Source organism: Arachis stenosperma, chromosome 6 (genome assembly GCF_014773155.1).
Source record: "Arachis stenosperma cultivar V10309 chromosome 6, arast.V10309.gnm1.PFL2, whole genome shotgun sequence".
NCBI lineage: Eukaryota > Viridiplantae > Streptophyta > Magnoliopsida > Fabales > Fabaceae > Arachis > Arachis stenosperma.
In genome coordinates this window covers 72,415,075-72,431,536 of record NC_080382.1, presented here as the reverse complement: position 1 = coordinate 72,431,536, position 16,462 = coordinate 72,415,075, and the positions used below count along the sequence as shown (strand labels likewise).

General features: G+C 40.5%; 1 non-coding gene across 1 annotated transcript; it reads left to right on the top strand.

Moving 5' to 3' along the window:
• Nucleotides 1–7,376: 7,376 nt before the first annotated feature.
• On the top strand, nt 7,377–7,484 carry LOC130937588 (small nucleolar RNA R71). Its single transcript, XR_009068800.1, has one exon. It is a non-coding gene; the product is annotated as a small nucleolar RNA R71 (small nucleolar RNA).
• The last annotated feature ends 8,978 nt before the right edge of the window (nt 7,485–16,462 follow it).

Here is a 16,462-nt window from a genome sequence, read left to right as displayed (position 1 = left end):
ATTAGACACCAAGCCTCCAAAAGAATAATAAGCAACATGAGAAAAGAAAAGTTAGCAAGGGAGCAAAGAAAGAATAAACCTTAACAGCAAGTTTAGTAAGCCTTTGAGGAAAAATGTATATTATGTAACAGCAACAATAATTGAGTTATCATTGTCTGCATAAAAACTCCATGAATCAAGTTCTGCTATATGCCTAATAAGGATATGTTTTCTTTTCTTGTTCATTTCATTTTCTCTTAGTTTTGATGCTTCCTTGGGGACAAGCAAGAATTAAGTTTGGTGTTGTGATGACAGGTCATCATATACCCATTTTTCAAGCTAATTTCACTTGTTTTACTAGTCTTTATGCACTTTCTTGCATCCTAAGTAAGTGATTTGGAATGAAAATGCATAACTTTTCTAAATCAAACAACCACCATTAAATTGATGCTAACTCATGAGGTTTAAGCTAAATTTAATTGATTTTTAATTGATTTATAAGCCTTGTGAATTTAGTGATACTTTGATTGGTTGTTTTGATTATTTGAAGGTGAAGAAAAGAAGAAAAGAGGAAGCGTGGCTTAAGAAAGCGTGGCCCAAGAGACAAGAAGTGTGGCGCATGGAATGGAGGAAGCAAACATTGCCCTCCACAAGGGCACACTGCCCTCCAGGAGGGCAACATAATGAACCAAGCTTTGAGAGGCAACACTGCCCTGCCCACAACAAGGGTGGAGCACAATTTGATGCTAAGGATCAAGGAGAGCAAAAACTCTGCCCTGCCCTCCTCAAGAGCAATATCGGGCTCATCAAAGAAATAAATTTAAGGAAAAAGCCTACCAATGCTTGCCACAAGGTTCGAACTCATGAGCAAGGGGGAGTGGGAGAGCGCTACTCACAAGCTTGTTTTCAATCTCCCAGGATCGAACACGGCACCATAAGGAAGCAAGGAACTAGGCCTTACTTTGGTGCCAAGAAAACCAAGGAAAAGAAGCAACATATGCCTCCACCGAGTATCGAACGTGGGACCTCATCTTTGGCACATTGCCCTGCCCTCCTGGTGCGCGAAATTGTGAACTATACTTTTTCACAACTCTCATAATCCCTGGTAATGGCTCCAAAAACTTGGTGCGCTCAATACCATGGCATTACACAACTTCGCACAACTAACCAGCAAGTGCACTGGGTCGTCCAAGTAATAAACCTTACGTGAGTAAGGGTCGATCCCACGGAGATTGTTAGTATTGAAGCAAGCTATGGTCATCTTGTAAATCTTAGTCAGGCAAACTCAGATATATATGGTGATGAACGAAAATAACATAAAAGATAAAGATAGTGATACTTATGTAACTCATTGGTAGGAACTTCAGATAAGCGCATGAAGATGCCTTCCCTTCCGTCTCTCTGCTTTCCTACTGTCTTCATCCAACCCTTCTTACTCCTTTCCATGGCAAGCTCGTATAGGGTCTCACTGTTGTCAGCAGCTACCTCCCATCCTCGCAGTGAAAGCTAATGCTCAATACTCTGTCACAGTACGGCCAATCACCGGTTCGGTTCCCTCCCCTACCGGAATAGAATAACTCTTTTGCGTCTGTCACTAACGCCCAGTAGGTTACAGGTTTGAAGCACGTCACAGTCATTCAGTCATTGGATCCTACTCAGAATACCACAGACAAGGTTAGACCTTCCGGATTCTCTTGAATGCTGCCATCAGTTCTTGCCTATACCACGAAGACTCTGATCTTACAGAATGGCTGGCTCGTTTGTCAGGCGAGCACTCGGTTGTCAGGCGATCAACCATGCATCGTGCAATCAGGAATCCAAGAGATATTCACTAAGCCTCAGATGCTTGTAGAACAAGAATGGTTGTCAGTCACCTTGTTCATGGGTGAGAATGGTGATGGGCGTCAATCATCACCTTCATCATGTTGAAGAACAAGTGATATCTTGGTAAAAGAACAAGTGGAATTGAATGGAAGAACAATAGTAATTGCATTAATACTCGAGGTACAGCAGAGCTCCACACCTTAATCTATGGTGTGTAGAAACTCCACCGTTGAAAATACATAAGCATAAGGTCTAGGCATGGCCGAATGGCCAGCCTCCCAATGATCTAAGAACTAAAATGTCCAAAGATGATCTAGAGATCTAAAGTGATCAAAAGATTTTTTATACAATAGTAAAAGGTCCTACTTATAAGAAACTAGTAGCCTAGGGTGTACAGAAATGAGTAAATGACATAAAAATCCTCTTCCGGGCCCACTTGGTGTGTGTTTGGGCTGAGCAATGAAGCAATTTCGTGTAGAGACTCTTCTTGGAGTTAAACGCCAGCTTTGGTGCCAGTTTGGGCGTTTAACTCCCATTTGGGTGCCAGTTCCAGCGTTTAACGCTGGGATTTCTTGAGGTGACTTTGAACGCCGGTTTGGGCCATCAAATCTTGGGCAAAGTATGGACTATTATATTGCTGGAAAGCCCAGGATGTCTACTTTCCAACGCCGTTGAGAGCGCGCCAATTGGGCTTCTGTAGCTCCAGAAAATCCACTTCGAGTGCAGGGAAGTCAGAATCCAACAGCATCTGCAGTCCTTTTGAGTCTCAGAATCAGATTTTTGCTCAGGTCCCTCAATTTCAGCCAGAAAATACCTGAAATCACAGAAAAACACACAAACTCATAGTAAAGTCCAGAAAAGTGAATTTTAACTAAAAACTAATAAAAATATACTAAAAACTAACTAGATCATACTAAAAACATACTAAAAACAATGCCAAAAAGTATACAAATTATCCGCTCATCACAACACCAAACTTAAATTGTTGCTTGTCCTCAAGCAACTGAAAATCAAATAAGATAAAAAGAAGAGAATATGCAATGAATTCCAAAAACATCTGTGAAGATCAGTATTAATTAGATGAGCGGGGCTTTTACTTTTTGCCTCTGAACAGTTTTGGCATCTCACTCTATCCCTTGTAATTCAGAATGATTGGCTTCTTTAGGAACTCAGAATCCAGATAGTGTTAGTGATTCTCCTAGTAAAGTATGATGATTCTTGAACATAGCTATTTATTGAGTCTTGGCTGTGGCCCAAAGCACTCTGTCTTCCAGTATTACCACCGGATACATACATGCCACAGACACATAATTGGGTGAACCTTTTTTAGATTGTGACTCAGCTTTGCTAAAGTCCCCAATTAGAGGTGTCCAGGGTTCTTAAGCACACTCTTATTTGCCTTGGATCACAACTTTATTCTTTCTTTTTCTTTCTTTTTCTCTTTCCTTTTTTTTTTCGGTTTTTTTTTTCATTTGCTTTTTTTTTTCGTTTTTGCAATGCTTTTTCTTGCTTCAAGAATCATTTTATTGATTTTTCAGATCCTCAGTAACATGTCTCCTTTTTCATCATTCTTTCAAGAGCCAACATTCATGAACCACAAATTCAAAAGACATAGGCACTGTTTAAGCATACATTCAGAGAACAAAAATATTGCCACCACATCAAATAATTAAACTATTATAAAATTCAAAATTCATGCAATTCTTTCCTTTTCAATTAAGCACGTTTTTATTAAGAGAGGTGATGGATTCATAGGACATTCATAACTTTAAGGCATAGACACTAAGATACTAATGATCATAAGACACAAACATGGATAAACATAAGCATTAAAATTCGAAAAACAGAAGAACAAATAACAAGGAAATCAAAGAACGGGTCCACCTTAGTGATGGCGGCTCTTTCTTCCTCTTGAAGATCCTATGGAGTGTTTGAGCTCCTCAATGTCTCTTCCTTGTCTTTGTTGCTCCTCCCTCATGATTCTTTGGTCTTCTCTAATTTCATGAAGGATGATGGAGTGTTCTTGATGCTCCACCCTTAGTTGTCCCATGTTGGAACTCAGTTCTCCTAGGGAGGTGTTTAGTTGCTCCCAATAGTTTTGTGGAGGAAAATTCATCCCTTGAGGAATCTCAGGGATCTCATGATGAGTGAGATCTCTTGTGTACTCCATCCTTTTCTTGGTGATGGGCTTGTCCTCATCAATGGGAATGTCTCCCTCTATGTCAACTCCAACTGAATAACAGAGGTGACAAATGAGATGAGGAAAGGCTAACCTTGCCAAGGTGGAGGTCTTGTCCGCCACCTTATAGAGTTCTTGGGCTATAACCTCATGAACCTCTATTTCTTCTCCAATCATGATACTATGGATCATGATGGCCCGGTCTATGGTAACTTCGGACCGGTTGCTAGTGGGGATGATTGAGCGTTGTATGAACTCTAACCATCCTCTAGCCACGGGCTTGAGGTCATGCCTTCTCAATTGGACCGGCTTTCCTCTTGAATCTTGCTTCCATTGTGCGCCCTCTTCACATATGGTTGTGAGGACTTGGTCCAACCTTTGATCAAAGTTGACCCTTCTAGTGTAAGGATGCTAATCTCCTTGCATCATAGGCAAGTTGAACGCCACCCTCACACTCTCCGGACTAAAATCCAAGTATTTCCCCCGAACCATAGTGAGATAATTCTTTGGATTCGGGTTCACACTTTGGTCATGGTTCTTTGTGATCCATGCATTGGCATAGAACTCTTGAACCATCAAGATTCCGACTTGTTGAATGGGGTTGGTAAGAACTTCCCAACCTCTTCTTCGGATCTCATGGCGGATCTCTGGATATTCACCCTTTTTGAGTGAAAAGGGGACCTCGGAGATCACCTTCTTCAAGGCCACAACTTCATAGAAGTGGTCTTGATGCACCCTTGAGAGGAATCTATCCATCTCTCACGACTCGGAGGTGGAAGCTTTTGCCTTCCCTTTCCTCTTTTTAGAGGTTTCTCCGGCCTTGGATGCCATAAATGGTTATGGAAAAATGAAAAAGCAACGCTTTTACCACACCAAACTTAAAATGTTTGCTCGTCCTCGAGCAAAAGAAGAAAGAAGAGAGTAGAAGAAGAAGAAATGAGGAAGAAGGGAGATGGTAGTGTGTTCGGCCAAAGAGGGGGAGAAGTGGTGTTTAGGTTGTGTGAAATTGAAGAGTTGAAGAAGGGTATTTATAGGAGAAAAGGGGGGTAAAGGTTCGGCCATTATGGGTGGGTTTGGGAGGGAAAGTGGTTTGAATTTGAAGGGTGAGGTTGGTGGGGATTTATGAAGGATGGATGTGAATGGTGAAGAGAAAGATGGGATTTGATAGGTGAAGGGTTTTTGGGAAAGAGGTGTTGAGGTGATTGGTGAATGGGGGAAGAAGAGAGAGAGTGATGGTAGGGTCCTGTGGGGTCCACAGATCCTGTAGTGTCAAGGAAAAGTCATCCCTGCACCAAATGTTGCTCAAAATCACGTTTTGAGCCATTTCTGGCGTTAAACGCCGGGCTGGTGCCCATTCCTGGCGTTTAACGCCAGGTTCTTGCCCTTTACTGGTGTTTAACGCCAGTCTGGTGCCCCTTTCTGGCGTTAAACGCCCAGAAGGGTGCCAGACTGGGCGTTAAACGCCCAACAGCTAGCATTACTGGCGTTTGAACGCCAGCTTCTTCTCCTCCAGGGTGTGCTGTTTTTCTTCCTGTTTTTCATTCTGTTTTTGCTTTTTTCATTGTTTTTGTGACTTCTTATGATCATCAACCTACAAAAAAAAGATAAAATAACAAAAGAAAATAATTAATTATAAAACATTGGGTTGCCTCCCAACAAGCGCTTCTTTAATGTCATTAGCTTGACAGAGGACTCTCATGGAGCCTCAGAAATGCTCAGAACCGTGTTGAACCCTCCCAACACCAAACTTAGAGTTTGAATGTGGGGTTTCAACACCAAACTTAGAGTTTGGTTGTAGCCTCCCAACACCATTCTTAGAGTTTGACTGTGGGGGCTCTGTTTGGCTCTGTTTTGAGAGAAGCTCTTCATGCTTCCTCTCCATGATGACAGAGGGATTTCCTTGGGCCTTAAACACCAAGGATTTTTCATTCACTTGAATGATTAACTCTCCTCTGTCAACATCAATCACAGCCTTTGCTGTGGCTAGGAAGGGTCTGCCAAGGATGATGGATTCATCCATGCACTTCCCAGTCTCTAGGACTATGAAGTCAGTAGGGATGTAATGGTCTTCAATCTTCACCAAAACATTCTTTACAAGTCCATGAGCTTGTTTTCTTGAATTGTCTGCCATCTCTAATGAGATTCTTGCAGCTTGCACCTCAAAGATCCCTAATTTCTCCATTACAGAGAGGGGCATGAGGTTTACACTTGACCCTAAGTCACACAAGGCCTTCTTGAAGGTCATGGTGCCTATGGTACAAGGTATAGAAAACTTCCCAGGATCCTGCCTCTTTTGAGGCAGTTTCTGCCTAGACAAGTCATCCAGTTCTTTGGTGAGCAAGGGTGGTTCATCCTCCCAAGTCTCATTTCCAAATAACTTGTCATTCAGTTTCATGATTGCTCCAAGGTATTTAGCAACTTGCTCTTCAGTAACATACTCATCCTCTTCAGAGGAAGAATACTCATCAGAGCTCATGAATGGCAGAAGTAAGTCCAATGGAATCTCTATGGTCTCATTTTGAGCCTCAGATTCCCAAGGTTCCTCATTGAGGAACTCAGAGGAGATTGGTGCACGCCCATTGAGGTCTTCCTCAGTGGCGTCCACCTCCTCTCTTTCCTCCCAGAATTCGGCCATGGTTATGGCTTTGCACTCTCCTTTTGGATTTTCTTCTGTATTACTTGGGAGAGTACTAGGAGGGAGTTCAGTAACTTTCTTGCTCAGCTGACCAACTTGTCCTTCCAAATTTCTGATGGAGGACCTTGTTTCACTCATGAAACTTTGAGTGGTCTTTATTAGATCAGAGACCATTGTTGCTAAGTCAGAAGTATTCTGCTTAGAACTCTCTGTCTGTTGCTGAGGAGATGATGGAAAAGGCTTGCCATTGCTAAACCTGTTTCTTCCACCATTATTGTTATTGAAACCTTGTTGAGGTCTCTCTTGATTCTTTCATGAGAGAATTGGGTGATTTCTCCATGAAGAATTGTAGGTATTTCCATAGGGTTCTCCTAGGTAATTCACCTCTTCCATGGAAGGGTTCTCAGGATCATAAGCTTCTTCCTCAGATGAAGCTTCCTTAGTACTGCCAGGTGCATTTTGCATTCCAGACAGACTTTGAGAAATCAAATTGACTTGTTGAGTCAATATCTTGTTCTGAGCCAAAATGGCATTCAGAGTATCAATCTCAAGAACTCCTTTCTTCTGACTAGTCCCATTGTTCACAGGATTTCTTTCAGAAGTATACATGAATTGGTTATTTGCAACCATTTCAATTAGCTCTTGAGCTTCTGTAGGCGTCTTCTTCAGATGAAGAGATCCTCCAGCAGAGCTATCCAAAGACATCTTGGATAGTTCAGAGAGACCATCATAGAAAATACCTATGATGCTCCATTCAGAAAGCATGTCAGAAGGACATCTTCTGATTAATTGTTTGTATCTTTCCCAAGCTTCATAGAGGGATTCTCCATCCTTCTGTCTGAAGGTTTGGACTTCCACTCTAAGCTTACTCCATCTTTGTGGTGGAAAGAACTTTGCCAAGAAGGCATTGACTAGCTTTTCCCAAGAGTCCAGGCTTTCTTTAGGTTGAGAATCCAACCATATTCTAGCTCTGTCTCTTACAGCAAAAGGGAATAGCATCAGTCTATAGACCTCAGGGTTAACCCCATTAGTCTTGACTGTGTCACAGATTTGCAAGAATTCAGCTAAAAACTGATGAGGATCTTCCATTGGAAGTCCATGGAACTTGCAATTCTGTTGCATTAGAGAAACTAATTGAGGCTTAAGCTCAAAGTTGTTTGCTCCAATGGCAGGGATAGAGATGCTTCTCCCATAGAAATCAGGAGTAGGTGCAGTAAAGTCACCCAGCACCTTCCTTGCATTGTTGGCATTGTTGTTGTTTTCGGCTGCCATGGGTTCTTCTTCTTTGAAGAATTCGGTCAGGTCCTCTAAAGAGAGTTGTGCTTTGGCTTCTCTTAGCTTTCTCTTCAAGGTCCTTTCGGGTTCAGGATCAGCTTCAACAAGAATGCCTTTGTCTCTGCTCCTGCTCATATGAAAGAGAAGAGAAAAAGAAAATGTGGAATCCTCTATGTCACAGTATAAGGATTCCTTGAAATGTCAGAGGAAAAGAGAAATAGAAAGAAGAAGGAGAAGAAGAATTCGAACTTTAATTAGATAAGGTTCGAATTGTGCATTAAGAAGGAGTAGTACTCCATAAATAGAAGGATGTGGGAAGGAGGGAAGAGAATTTTCGAAAATTCAATTAAAAAGATGTTGATAATTTTCGAAAATTGAAAGTGGAAAAGAAATCAAGTGATTTTTGAAAAAGATTTTTAAAATTAGAAGTCAAAGAGATTTGATTGAAACTATTTTGAAAAAGATGTGGTTAAAAAGATTTGATTGAAAAGTTATGGTTTTAAAAAGATGTGATTGAGAAGATATGATTTGAAAACCATTTTAAAAGATATGATTTGAAAACAATTTGAAAAGATATGATTTTGAAAACAAATGACTTGCCTAACAAGAAAAGATATGATTCAAACATAAAACCTTTCTCAACAGAAAAGGCAACAAATTTGAGATGTTCAATCAAATCATTAATTGTTAGTAAGTATCTTTGAAAAAGGAAAGAAATTGATTTTGAAAACATTTGATTGAAAAGAATTGATTTGAAAAAGATTTGATTTTGGAAAACTTGAAAAAAATTGATTTGAAAACAAAATCTTCCCCCTAGCACCATCCTGGCGTTAAACGCCCAGAATGGTATACATTCTGGCGTTTAACGCCCAAAATGCTACCTTTTTGGGCGTTAAACGCCCAACCAGGTACCCTGGCTGGCGTTTAAACGCCAGTCTGCCTTCTTCACTGGGCATTTTTGAATGCTCAGCTTTTTCTGTATAATTCCTCTGCAGTGTGTTCTGAATCTTCAATCCCTTGTATCATTGACTTGAAAAGACACAAATTAAAAATATTTTTGGATTTTTTTTATAATAAAAATGCAACAAGAATCAAATAACAATGCATGCAAGACACCAAACTTAGCAGTTTGTATACTACTGACACTAATGAACTGAAAATGCATATGAGACACACAAAATACTCAAGTCAATAGAATTCAAAGATCAGAGCAAGTGAATCATCAAGAACATCTTGAAGATCACTAAGACATATGAATGCATGCAATTGACACCAAACTTAGGATGAGACACTAGACTCAAACAAGAAATATTTTTGAATTTTATGGTTTTGCAAATTTTTTTTGTATTTTTCGAAAATTAAGTGGAAAAAAGTATCAAAATTCTTAATGAGAATTCCAGGAATCAGTGCAATGCTAGTCTAAGACTCCGGTCCAGGAATTAGACATGGCTTCACAGCCAGCCAAGCTTTCAAAGAAAGCTTCGGTCCAAAACACTAGACATGACCAAAGGTCAGCCAAGCCTTAGCAAATCATTGCTCCAAAAGCAAGATTGATACAAAATCAACAAGCTCTTGTGGTGATAAGTTGAAACCTCGGTCCAATCAGATTAGACATGGCTTCTCAGCCAGCCAGATTTCAACAAATCATCATGAAACTCTAGAATTCATCTTCAAGAATTTCGAAAAAAAAAATACCTAATCTAAGCAACAAGATGAACCGTCAGTTGTCCAGCCTGAACAATCCCGGGCAATAACACCAAAAATTTGATGTTGTTGCCGTATCTTGGCACTGATGTTACCAAAGGCTTGCTCAAAACTAGAACAATCCCCGGCAACGGCGCCAAAAACTTGGTGCGCGAAATTGTGAACTATACTTTTTCACAACTCTCATAATCCCTGGTAATGGCTCCAAAAACTTGGTGCGCTCAATACCATGGCATTACACAACTTCGCACAACTAACCAGCAAGTGCACTGGGTCGTCCAAGTAATAAACCTTACGTGAGTAAGGGTCGATCCCACGGAGATTGTTAGTATTGAAGCAAGCTATGGTCATCTTGTAAATCTTAGTCAGGCAAACTCAGATATATATGGTGATGAACGAAAATAACATAAAAGATAAAGATAGTGATACTTATGTAACTCATTGGTAGGAACTTCAGATAAGCGCATGAAGATGCCTTCTCTTCCGTCTCTCTGCTTTCCTACTGTCTTCATCCAACCCTTCTTACTCCTTTCCATGGCAAGCTCGTATAGGGTCTCACTGTTATCAGCAGCTACCTCCCATCCTCGCAGTGAAAGCTAATGCTCAATACTCTGTCACAGTACGGCCAATCACCGGTTCGGTTCCCTCCCCTACCAGAATAGAATAACTCTTTTGCGTCTGTCACTAACGCCCAGTAGGTTACAGGTTTGAAGCACGTCACAGTCATTCAGTCATTGGATCCTACTCAGAATACCACAGACAAGGTTAGACCTTCCGGATTCTCTTGAATGCTGCCATCAGTTCTTGCCTATACCACGAAGACTCTGATCTCACGGAATGGCTGGCTCGTTTGTCAGGCGAGCACTCGGTTGTCAGGCGATCAACCATGCATCGTGCAATCAGGAATCCAAGAGATATTCACTAAGCCTCAAATGCTTGTAGAACAAGAATGGTTGTCAGTCACCTTGTTCATGGGTGAGAATGGTGATGGGCGTCAATCATCACCTTCATCATGTTGAAGAACAAGTGATATCTTGGTAAAAGAACAAGTGGAATTGAATGGAAGAACAATAGTAATTGCATTAATACTCGAGGTACAGCAGAGCTCCACACCTTAATCTATGGTGTGTAGAAACTCCACCGTTGAAAATACATAAGCATAAGGTCTAGGCATGGCCGAATGGCCAGCCTCCCAATGATCTAAGAACTAAAATGTCCAAAGATGATCTAGAGATCTAAAGTGATCAAAAGATTTTTTATACAATAGTAAAAGGTCCTACTTATAAGAAACTAGTAGCCTAGGGTGTACAGAAATGAGTAAATGACATAAAAATCCTCTTCCGGGCCCACTTGGTGTGTGCTTGGGCTGAGCAATGAAGCAATTTCGTGTAGAGACTCTTCTTGGAGTTAAACGCCAGCTTTGGTGCCAGTTTGGGCGTTTAACTCCCATTTGGGTGCCAGTTCCAGCGTTTAACGCTGGGATTTCTTGAGGTGACTTTGAACGCCGGTTTGGGCCATCAAATCTTGGGCAAAGTATGGACTATTATATATTGCTGGAAAGCCCAGGATGTCTACTTTCCAACGCCGTTGAGAGCGCGCCAATTGGGCTTCTGTAGCTCCAGAAAATCCACTTCGAGTGCAGGGAGGTCAGAATCCAACAGCATCTGCAGTCCTTTTGAGTCTCAGAATCAGATTTTTGCTCAGGTCCCTCAATTTCAGCCAGAAAATACCTGAAATCACAGAAAAACACACAAACTCATAGTAAAGTCCAGAAAAGTGAATTTTAACTAAAAACTAATAAAAATATACTAAAAACTAACTAGATCATACTAAAAACATACTAAAAACAATGCCAAAAAGTATACAAATTATCCGCTCATCACCTCCACAAGGGCAGGGCAGCATTTTTCTGATGCACGGCCAGCGCACAAGATTGGCGCACCAAGGAGTCTCGGCCAGCAAGCACACACGCGCGGGCAGAATCTGGCGCACCAACAAAATTCTGCCCTGCTCTCCACAAGGGCAGGGCATCCTGCAGCACCACACACACCCAACACGCACGCAACAAGGGCCGCACGCACCAATTCCTGCCCTGCCCTCCACAAGGGCAGGGCAGCCTCCTGGGAGCTACTTCTTCATGGGCTGAAATTGGATTAAAAAAATCCAATTAAATTCATTTCTTCACCAAATCAAAAGCCCATCCAAATTCCAAAATCCAAGAATAGAAAGTGTATAAATAGGAGATAGTTTGATGTAATTAGAGAGCTTTTCTTAGGACTTTTCACTTTTGAATTGAGAGCTTCTTTTGATTTTAAAATTTGGAGACTTCATTGAGAGCTAGAAACTGAGATTTCAAGGAATTGGGGAGAAGAATTGATCTCTCTTCTTCCTCGTTCTTGCTTAAGCATTTTTACTTTTCTTGTTTGAGTCTTGGGTGTGAAGAATTGAGGAATTTCTGTCTCAATCTCCATTCAAGATCTCTTTAATTCCTCTTCTGCATAATTAAGTTCAATTTCATTTCCTTTACTGCTTCCTCTTTAATTTCGTGTTAATTGCTTTGTGAATTTGGATCTGGGAAGGCAATTGAGATCTAGACTTTGCTATCTAGTCTCTGGAGTCCTGAGATCCCATTTTCTTTTTGGTTCTTCTGTGAACCCCTGCTGCAGTTTAATTTCCTTTTCTGTTGAGATCTAACAGAATTCAAATCATCTTTTACATTGATAATTATTGCAATTTAATTTCCCTTGCTTGAATCCCAGTCCTCAAATCCCTTTTCATTACTGCAATTTATATTTCTTGCACTTTAAGTTACTGCAATTTACATTTCTTGCACTTTAAGTTTCAGTCATTTAATTTCTTGCTCTTTAAGATTCAGCTCTTTTACTTTCAGTTTCCTTTAATTTCTGCAATTCTTCCCTTCCCCTTTACATTTTCTGTCATTTACTTACTGTTGGATACAAAATCACTCAACCAATACTTGATTCGCTTGACTAAATCAGCCACTAAACTAAAATTGCTCAATCCTTCAGTCTCTGTGGGATCGACCTCACTCCCGTGAGTTTTATTACTTGATGCGACCCGGTACACTTGCCGGTGAGTTTTGTGTTGGATCGTTTTCCACACATCAGGAGGTACGAGTGAATAACATGCCAAGTAAGGAAAATAGTGAATGGAAGACATGGTCGCGATTCCATGTGATGAGTTCATCAATGGAAATATAGCAAGGCATGGGGGATATTGGATGCAAGATGTTTATTAGCATGCCGGCAAGGGCATGAGTAGCATAGATCAAGCATCAAAAGCTGTAATGTATTGTTAGTCGTAAGAAACTAACAATAATGTTTGTAATGACAATTATATTTAATTAATAAAATAGTAAAGGGAATTTGTGAAAAGCAGACATTTATAGTAGTAGATTAAAAGAAATCTTTAAAAAAAATAGTGCACAATGCCATACGGGCGTTTCCACAAACACTTAGCATGCATGGTAAATAATCTATTTGAACATGCAAGCAACCCTTTAAAAATTAATATAATTATCAAACAATTCCTTAATAATCCACAAGCAAAATATGGTAAATAATTACCCAAATAAATTTTTAACACCAATGAAAATAATCCAATGGATGATAGTATGCAAATAAATTAAATAAAATAAAATGAAAGTGAAAAAGAATGAGAAGTAGAAAAAGAAAGTGAGAAAGGAGAGAGAAGGAAGAAATTAGGATTAGAAGAGAAAAGACAAGAAAATTGGCACTAATCTGGATAGGTTGTGCGACGCTGGCGACGCGGTCGCGTGGGTGACGCAGTCGCATGGTGCGCGATAAGGTTGGGCGACGCGGACGCGTGGGGCACGCGATCGCGTGACTCGATTTGTGCTAGTGGCGTGAGTGCAGCCTCGCGGTCGCACAACTCTCTGTTCGAAACTTGGTATTGCCAAAATCCAGAGTGACGCGGTCGCGTGGTCGACGCGATCGCGCGGATGGCCTTATTTCCAATATGACGCGGACGCGTGGGTGACGCGTTCGCGTGGCAGGGCTTGTGCTGCTAGCATTGGTCCAGCCCAATTCCAGCTCAACTTTCGGCTATACACCCTTTTTACGCCGATTTCAGGTCACGCGGCCGCGTGGGTGACGCGTTCGCGTGGGAGGCAATTTGTGCTAATAGTGCGCCTCCAGCCCTGCTCCTACGAAACTCTCTGTTCATATTAATATTGTCTCCTCTCCTTGCGACATGGACGCGTCGATGATGCGGTCGCGTCGCGTGCTCGCTTTTTTTTTTTAATCTGAAAAGATGCAGAATGCAGTGTTAATATGAATGTGATGCAAAACTTCAGGTTCAATATAATAAAATAAAATAAAATAAAAACAAACAAAACAAAATAAAATTGAAAAAGAAACGATTATACGATGGTGGGTTGTCTCCCACCTAGAACTTTTAGTTAAAGTCCTTAAGTTGGACATTTGATGATCTTCCTGTCATGGTGGCTTATGCTTGTACTGATCCAGGAATACCCACCAATGTTTGTATCTCCAGTAACCTCCGGGGTTGAGAAACCCCAATTTGAGGGTTTATCTTGTATTGAATTTAGGGTATTTTGATAACCTTTTGTCACATTTAGCCTATGAATTGGCATGGTTTTGTAATCTCTCCCGTATTTGTGCCTAAGTGTAAAAACATGTTTTTTAAGCCTTATTTTGATGAATTCTAGTTTTTCTTTGATTCCATAAGATGTCTTGATATGTTTTCCAGTAATTTCAGGATTGGAATAGGCTAGGCATGGATCAAAGGAAGCAAGGAAGGAAGCATGCAAGTGGAGAGAAGCATAAAAAGTCAAAGAAGCAAAGTCAGCCATGCACGCGCACGCGCACAAGGCGCTCGCGCGCACATTGCGAAGCAAGCCAGGGACGCGCACGCGTCGATGATGGCACATGACCTCATTAAGGCAACACGTGCCTGGCGATTTGAGAGGGTTTCTGAACCCATTTTTGGCGCCAAGTGCTAAGGAAAAGGAATAAAAGGATGAAGGATTAAGGGGAAGGCATCAGGGGAATCATCAATTAGTTAGTTAGTCAATTAGAGAAGATATTTAGGATTAGTTTAGAGTTTTAGAGAGAAAAGCTCTCCCTTCTCTCTAGAATTAGGATTAGGTTTAGTTCTTAGATCTAGGTTTTAATCTTTGCTTTCTTCTACTTCTATCCTCTTAATCCCTTGTTGTTGCATTCATCTTCTTCTATTCTTTTGTTGTAATTTCCTTTATATTGTTCTTAGACTTTGTTGTAGATCCACTTTTGTTCCTTCCTTTCTCTTTCAATTCAATAAAGGTAAATCATAATAATTGTGTTCCTTTTGATTTGTGTTGTTAATTCCTTTCAATAATTGTTGCTTGATTTTGTTCTTGTCGTTGATTTACTATGTTTTCCTTTTATGCCTACCAAGTGTTTGATAAAATGCTTGTTTGGATTTTAGTGTAGGTTTTGTTCCTCTTGGCCTAGGTAGAGTAATTAGTGACTCTTGAGTTATCTAATTCTTTTGTTGGTTGATAATTAGAAGTTGCTAATTGATTTGAATGCCTCTAAAGCTAGTCTTTCCTTTAGGAGTTGATTAGGACTTGAGGAATCACATTGATTCATCCACTTGACTTCCCTCCATAGGTAGAGGTTAACTAAGTGGTAGCGATAAACAATTCTCATCACGATTGAGAAAGGTAACTAGGATAGGATTTCTAGTTCTCACATCTTGCCAAGAGCTTTGTTAGTTGTTAGTTTATTTCCATTACCATTTACTTTCATGCCTCTTATCCAAAACCCCAAAATAACTCATAACCAATAACAAGACACTTCATTACAATTCCTAGGGAGAACGACCCGAGGTCTAAATACTTCGGTTTATAAATTTTAGGGGTTTGTACTAGTGACAAACAATCTTTTGTATGAAAGGATTATTGTTTGGTTTAGAAACTATACTTTACAACGAGATTTCATTAGTGAAATTCTAAACCGTCAAAAATCTAATCATCAGGTCCCAGACTAAGCATGTAAAGCCCTTACGAAGCTTCAAATAGATTCTTAGGCTCCCGGGGTGACAAATGTCAGAACAGATTCCAGGATCCCAAACTTTACCTTTACACCCGTTTTTGTCTTGATCTGCATTTTTCCAGCCGGGTGAAAGGTGATCTGAATTCTCATTGCAGCGACCAAACAGCTTCCTAGACCCATTCAGTTGAGCTCTATACCAACCTTTGCGTTTAAACTTAAAGCTTCCAACCATGATGAACCTTGCAGGACAATTCTTACCACTGACCATCTTCCTTTTACTCTTAATGCCACAAAGAGCTCTAAGTTGACCATCCGTCTCCAGTAGCCCATATTCAAGTGGGATTAGAAAGCTATGGGATATGAATTTTACCCACTTGAATGTTGTGAAGGATGATGGTAACTTAGGGGGAGGTATCTTTAATGAAATTGCAAGCTCCACTCCCTTGTGCTCTTCTCTGATAATTACCACCTCTTTGCAAACTTCTTCAATTTCAACCTCTTCCTCTTGGTAGCTCTCTTTCAATTCAATCTCCTTTTCATTGCTTTCCAAGGGCATGGGAGGTTATGCTTCTTCTTCTTGAATCTCCATCACTTGATCAACCTCTTCCAAGTCTTCAACTATGATATGCTTTGGAGGTTGTATACCTTCTTCAGCATCAATTTCAACCATCTTGGAAGGAGGCTCGATGTCTTGACTTTCCCATGGAGGTTCTGCATCTCCTAAGTCTTCAATCACTTCTTCTTCTTCAGGAACAATGACAGCTTCTTCTACTTGTTCTAGTATGAATTCATGCTCTGTCTTGTCCACTGGAGTTTTTGGTATCTCCT